Genomic DNA, 7,354 nt, shown 5'->3' with positions numbered 1-7,354 from the left:
TTGCTACGTTTCTGGACTTGGGAACATTTCAGTTGTGTTGCTGTCTATGCAGGGTCAGACAGCTCTCAGATTCCATCAAAAATATCTTAATTTGTGTTCCGAAGATGAACGAAGGTCTTACGGGTTTGAAATGACATGAGGGTGAGTAATTCATGACAGAATTTTCATTTTTGAGCGAACTAACCCTTTAAAGTCAGGTGGATTGTCATTGACTAGCTTATTAGCTGGACCCCAAAAAAATCAATCTGACAGTGATTACAGTGATACTGATCCTATGGAAGCTTGTTTCTGCCTTGGGATAAAATAAAATAATAAAAAGGTAGGTACTTGTGACTTTATATCTCACAATTCTGTCCATATTTCTCACAATTCCGAGTGTATATCTCACAATTTCCAATTCTAATATAAACTCAAAATTGTGAGATATAAACTTTTTATTTATTTATTTTAAACTGAATTGCAAGTTGTAAACACAGAATTGCAAAGAAAAAAATAATTTTGAGCTTATATCTTGCAATTTGACTTTTTTGTGACTTTTTTTTCCTTTAAATGATGGGTTATATCGGGGTGCCCAACCTCGGTCCTGGAGGGCCGGTGTCCTGCAGAGTTTAGCTCCAACCCCAATTAAACACACCTGAACCAGCTAATCAAGCAGCTAACCTCTGCAGGACACCGGCCCTCCAGGACCGAGTTTGGGCACCCCTGGGTTATATCATCCTTGGTGTTCAACACAACAAATGTTATTTGTGACTTTTAGACCAGAAAACCAGGGTCAATTTTTTGAATAAATAAGCTTTCCATTGATGTATGGTTTGTTGGGATAGGACAATATTTGGCCGAGATACAACTATTTGAAAACCTGGAATCTGAGGGTGCAAAAAAAATCAAAATATTGAGAAAATCGCCTTTAAAGTTGTCCAAATGAAGTTCTTAGCAATGCATATTACTAATCAAAAATTAAGTTTTAATATATTTACAGTAGGAAATTTACAAAATATCTTCATGGAACATGATCTTTACTTAATATCCTAATGATTTTTGGCATAAAAGAAAAAAATAATTTTGACCCATACAATGTATTTTTGGCTATTGCCACAAATATACCCCAGCGACTTAAGACTGGTTTTGTGGTCCAGGGTCACATTTATCAAATCTTGACTTTCTTTTTTTCTTTTCTTTTCTGTTTTCTTTTCTGTCGCTCTCTTTTTTATATATATACATTTATAAGCATAATATATGGCTGCATTATGGATGAGCTTTTTTTCTACTTCTTTTTTTTTACACTTTGATCAGAGATTCACTCCTATGACTCAGTGATGGAGCATTTCCAAATTAGTAACACTTGAGGAGGAGGAGCAGGAGGCTACAACTATCATCATAGACACAATAGTGACTGAGAAGATGTGATCAATTTAATTGTTAGCCAGATTGAGTGTCTGGGACACCTGCATGATTATAGAATGATATTTGACAGATGTGATGAAATGATTTCATCTGATCAGAGAAAGGGTGTTTTTTTTTTTTTTCTTGTGATCGTAAAAAAAACAAAACAGAACGAAAATAATAATGGCCTCCTAGTGCTCCTCAATAGGCATGGATGGACTCCTTATCACAAGAATATATTTTCAACATCCAACTGTTAACACTTTCTCTTGCAGCACTACACATCAAAGGCATGAACTGACTCGTCCTAAGAGGATTCTATCACTTCTGTCAAAAAGAGGCCTTGGAAACTAAATAGATGATATCACCTTAGCTGTGCTCGCCATTTTTAGAACAGCAGGACGACACACATTAATCTCTTCAAAGCTCTGCTCTTGACGGTTCATAACAGTGTGGGCAGGTCATCTTTGGAGAGGCCCGCTGATGTATACAAAGCGCTTGAGTTTGGAGAGCCATCTCCATAACAAACGGTTGGAGGGCGAGGTATTGAGGAGATACACGTCTCCCCTCTACAGGGTCCTCTCCTTCTTCGGTGTGTTTCCACACCCTTTCCAGGACCGTTTGCATCATTTGTCGCAGCGCAGTGGAAAATCTCTGCATCGCGAAGGCAGCTGGTTTGTTTTGGCAGGTGCTGGCCTCACCGCACTTATCAGCAGTGCCTAAACATGCAGGGTTTTCCTCAAACACTGTATCTCATCGTTGTTTAAATCTGATGTCCAAGCCATTTGGATGGTGCCATCACATTGTATAAGGAAAGCAATCTTTATTTTAACATCAGCCTTTGGGTATACATTTACATTTAGTCATTTAGCAGATGCTTTTATCCAAACCGACTTACAAATGAGGACAATGGAAGCAATATTCACTGTCTATTAACCCTATAAAGCCTGACATATGAAATAATCTGATTTTTTCAATAGAACAGTTTGAGCATTTAAACAATAGTTAATATAAAAAAGTTTGCATATGTGTTTTTGTTGAGAATCATAAAGAAAGTCAACAAAAGAGCAATTATATGCAAGTGCTATAACAAGTCTCAGTTAGCTTAACGCAGTACACGTAGCAAAGGTTTTTTTTATTTTGTATCATATAACAAATAAAAAGAAAACGGATAGAATAGAAAAAAAAATTTGAGCAAGCTAGTGTTAGAGGCCTTTTTTGCTTTTGTTAATTGTATAATAAATAAAAAGAAAAACAAATGGATTGAATACAAAAAGGTTAGAAATATACTGTGTTTGCAGGTGAAGTGGAGTGGCAGTCCAGTTGAGTATAGTCTTGAGGGAGAGTTTCCAGAAATGCTCTTCACTATCAACAGGGAAGGAATCATTTACCTAAATGCTCCTCTGGACAGAGAAACACAGGACCAGGTAAAAGATAAAAACCTTCTCTCGTACTTTTATAGTACTTAATATGCTAAACACTGTCTAAATGTTATGAAAACATTTTTGAATATTTAAATGATAAGTGAACAAGAATGAGAGTCTGGCTTTGCTCCAACCCCATTTTTACACTCCAGTATTATTTTTTTGATGCTAATTTTTATCCCTTCATATTTATTTATTTAATCAAGTAGTCCAGCTGGGATGTTAATGCTTGAGCCGAGTCCTGCACTCAAGCACGTTTTTGACAGCACACCAAATCCTGTGCCATGCTTGAGAATTAAATGAACTAGTAAATAGATATTGCGTCTATATATACCATTCTAAGTCGTTTGTTACTAATCACACAGTGTTGTTACATGACATCTATGTAACTGCCACATTCACACCGCAGAAGACTGCAGTTGCCAGTGCTGTGTTTGAGTAATTAATACGGTTGCATTCACACAGATTTCAGTTATTTACAATATGACAGCCCCATTCTATAATCAAACTCACACCAGTAAATTTACAGGACTCATAACCAGTTGTCTGTTACATTATACAGTGCGAGAGAGCCCCTCTGCAGCATGTTGTGTCTTTTCATGTATGGTTTTGGTAATATTCAGAGATGCAACTATATGAGCTTTCTGTCATCTGAAGGTTTAAAGCCAGTCACCGTCTTTTACCAGAGCTACTCCAGACAGTTTATTTGGTCTGCGCTTGACTCAAATCCCCTCCTTACTAAGGTATAAACCTTCTGTTGATTAATTAACACGGAACGACTCAGTTGAAAAGATATTGCAGTATTGGATGTCGCCATCTTTGGTATGTACTTTAGTCACTGTCACTAGGTGATAGTCACGACTATAATACAAGCTTGACTTCAGTTGCGCATTCATACAGACAGTATTCCAGCCTCTATCATGAACAGAACATTTCAAGACTCACAGACTCACAGCTGCATTTACTGACAGTGTGAGTCTTGAAATGTTCTGTTCATGATAGAGGCTGGAATACTGTCTGTATGAATGCGCAACTGAAGTCAAGCTTGTATTAGGCTGTGAACGTAGCCTAAATGTCTTATAATGTTCCACTGTAAATATGTCTGCTGACTGGAGGTTCCCCGCTGTCAGATAACTAGTTACTTTTTCACATCTTCAAATTTATAAGTAAGCCTTTGGATGTACCCAACAGGTGTTTTGGACACAAACATATTTTCCATACATTCTTATTTTGTTTTTAATCATTTTTCTATTCAATATGTAGTACATTTGGGATTTCAGTGAGCATGATTTCTTTTCATGTACTCCGGGCCACAGACTACAGCCTACAATACATCAGCAGATGACATACTGATTTCTTTGCAAATGAGAATTCACAAGAATCCCTTTTCCCTTTTAGTTTCATATTGACATAGTGGTAGAGAGGCCAGATGGCAGAGAGATTGCTAAGCCCGTGGAGCTGCGAGTGATGGTGGGGGACGCCAATGACAATAGGCCCACGTTCCCACAGATGCAGTACCACACTCTAGTCAAGGAGCTTGTGACTAAAGGTTAAACACACACACACTATATAAATGCTATTTAAATACTAAAACAAAGCAGGTTTAGCGAGTGGTATGATCTTCTGTTCACAGGAACAGAGATTCTCACAGTCCAAGCAGCTGACAACGACGATCCGAAAACCGATAACGTGCGGATATTTTATCGGCTGGTGGGCCAGATGCCTGAGACTCCCCGGAATTTGTTCCGTGTGGACCGGGACTCGGGAGTGATCACAGTGCAGGCGGACAGCATGGAGGGCACCGCTCCACAGTACACACTCACCATCACGGCAGAGGACGCTAAAGGTTGACACATCCCCAACACTGCTCAATGCTAAATTAGTCTAGTAGAATGGCACCACGTAATTAACCGGTGTCATTTGGTGCAATTTTCTCTGATTGGTTTGTGTGATTACAGATGCCTTTTTTTCATATTTCACATTGTGATGCTCAACCATAATTTTATATAACACTTGAGGTAGTTACTGTAGTTATGCAGCATGATGGAGCTGCTATAATTGATCTCTGTTATTTTATGGACCCGACCAATGGCTCTCAAAGTGTCACTTCTTTCCACACACAAAGTGTGACTAGTGTGTCAGCTGACGTAAATAATATGCCATGTAGAATCTGATATGCTGTCACACAGTAACATGAGATCTTGTAAGACTTTTTATGTCACTTGATATTAATGGCAGTCAACAGAACTATATTGTTATTAATAGATAATCAATATGTTCTCTGACTTGTTTCTCAGGACTAAACAGCTCCTGCACTGTCATAGTCAAAGTTCTGGATGAAAACAACAACCCACCAATATTTTCCCATCATGAGGTATGGACTGTGCACTATGGGTACTGCTGTCTCTGTTATATAGTATTTTCAGTTTTGTGGTTGAGATCAATTCCCTTTAGACACTTTTGATGTTTTTGCTGTCACCTCAGCTTTTCTCTCTTTATTTCTCTTTATCTGTTAGTGTGTGTGTTTGTACAAGACCTGTGTTCTAGAAAATGTGATTTACAGAGACAGATGAGATAAAGAGCTTTCAGGGGGGATCCATGATTTAATCTCAGGCTTATGGACATGTAATAATTTAGCTGAGAGTGTTTCTTTTTTTAGTTTTGAGCACTACAAATGGACAATGTTCACAGCTATGACACCAATTAAGTTTATTCAGATGAATTCTGCATTTTACCAGTAATGATCTCAGATCTTTGATTGCTTGCCTACAAGACATTTTTCATTCACTTTTATTATGTCTTGCACAGTTGAAAACCAGAGTATTGTTTCTACTTACAGAGTTATGTATTTATTTTGTTATTTTCAAAATTGTTATATTCAAGGTACCAGACCAGATCTCTACCTGAAAATGTATTATATTTAGGAATGAATGATGCATACCATATAAATTATAACTTTATATTATATATTTTAAATTTATTCGTATCGGTTGATATTGGATATACTTTCTCGATTTTTATATTTAGGTTAAAGGAATAGTTCACCCAAAACGGAAAACTCTGTCATGATTCACCCTCATTTCAACCTGCATGCATTTCTTTCTTCTGCGGAACACAAAAGAAGATATTTTGAAGAATGTTGGTAACAGTTTAGGTTCTCATTAACTTCTATTGTATTTACAGTACTGTTTTGGTTACCAGCATTATTTTTCTTCCATAATACTTCAAAATATCTTCTTTTATATTCCACATAAGAAAAAAAATGGATTTGGAATGACACGAGGGTGAGTAAATCATGAAAGAATTTTTATTTTTGAGTGAATGTGTGATGGCGAAGGTAAAGTCTTTAGGTTTATCAATTGATAAATCTATTAATTTAATAAATAACCGTCAAATTAACCATTAAACCATATTTTTTTGCAAATCTCAAAATTAATTTCTTTTTTTAATTGTACTTTTTTAATGTTGTGAAAAAAATCACTTGTAGCGTTTAAAGAAAAGTTTTTAGGTTTCTCTTTTTTTTAGACAAAATAGTGCAGAATTTTAAAGGGCACCTATTATGCAAAATCCACTTTTACATGGTGTTTGGACATAAATGTGTGTTGGCACTGTGTGAACACAACCACCCTACAATAATAAAAATTCACCCACTCCTCATTTTTTAATCCCCTTTAAACCAGTCAGTCTCACTAGGCCTGCCGTTTTGATTCTCATGCAGTGTGACGTCACACTGTATAGGGCGGGGCCACGGGGGTTGATTGACAGCCCTGCATTGATATAGTTTCCGTCCTCAGCGGTTGTACGCTGTCCTCCATTTTCTCAGCGCTCGAGCAGTGTTGCCAGTTGGGCGGTTTTGAATTTGATTTTGCGGGTAAAAATTGACTTGGGCGGGTGGACAAAATTTGGGCTGGTTTGGGGTCAGTTTGGCGGTTTTCAAACATATAAACTGCATAGGCTAATTGTTTAACAAACAAGCCCAAGTATGCAAGTACTGCATCCAATCAGTCATCACAACGTTACTACACACACACACACACACACACACACACACACACACACTGCAGAGGCGCTGGTGCTGATGTAAACATCCACAGCCACACTTATCACGAGGGCTCAGCAGACAGACATTATGATTCATGAGTGACAAGTTTTTAGCATGATAAGTTATAACATATCTGATTTTGAATGTAGTGACTGTATATTCAAGTAATTTTGACTGTGCAAAGTTCTGTATTATGTTCTACAATATGAACTTAACAAGAGGCTTCCTCTAGTTCTGTGTAAACTTATAGAGCGACACGAAGGTAAGCGCTACTGTTGTTGTTATTTTTTTTTTTAATTGTCGTATTATAATTCAGTATATATCAATGAATGACACCATTTTGACTGTCATGGTGTGTGCATGAAACGAGTGTGAAATACCTGCTAATTGCGTTGCTTTTTCCTATCACTTATATTGGGCACTTTTTGCATTTAAAGGGGTCATGTGATGTTGCTAAAAAGAACATTATTTTGTGTATTTGGTGTAATGAAATGTGTTTATGCGG

Source organism: Sinocyclocheilus anshuiensis, unplaced genomic scaffold (assembly GCF_001515605.1).
Source record: "Sinocyclocheilus anshuiensis isolate Anshui unplaced genomic scaffold, SAMN03320099.WGS_v1.1 scaffold2053, whole genome shotgun sequence".
NCBI lineage: Eukaryota > Metazoa > Chordata > Actinopteri > Cypriniformes > Cyprinidae > Sinocyclocheilus > Sinocyclocheilus anshuiensis.
Note: the sequence above shows the minus strand (reverse complement) of the source record.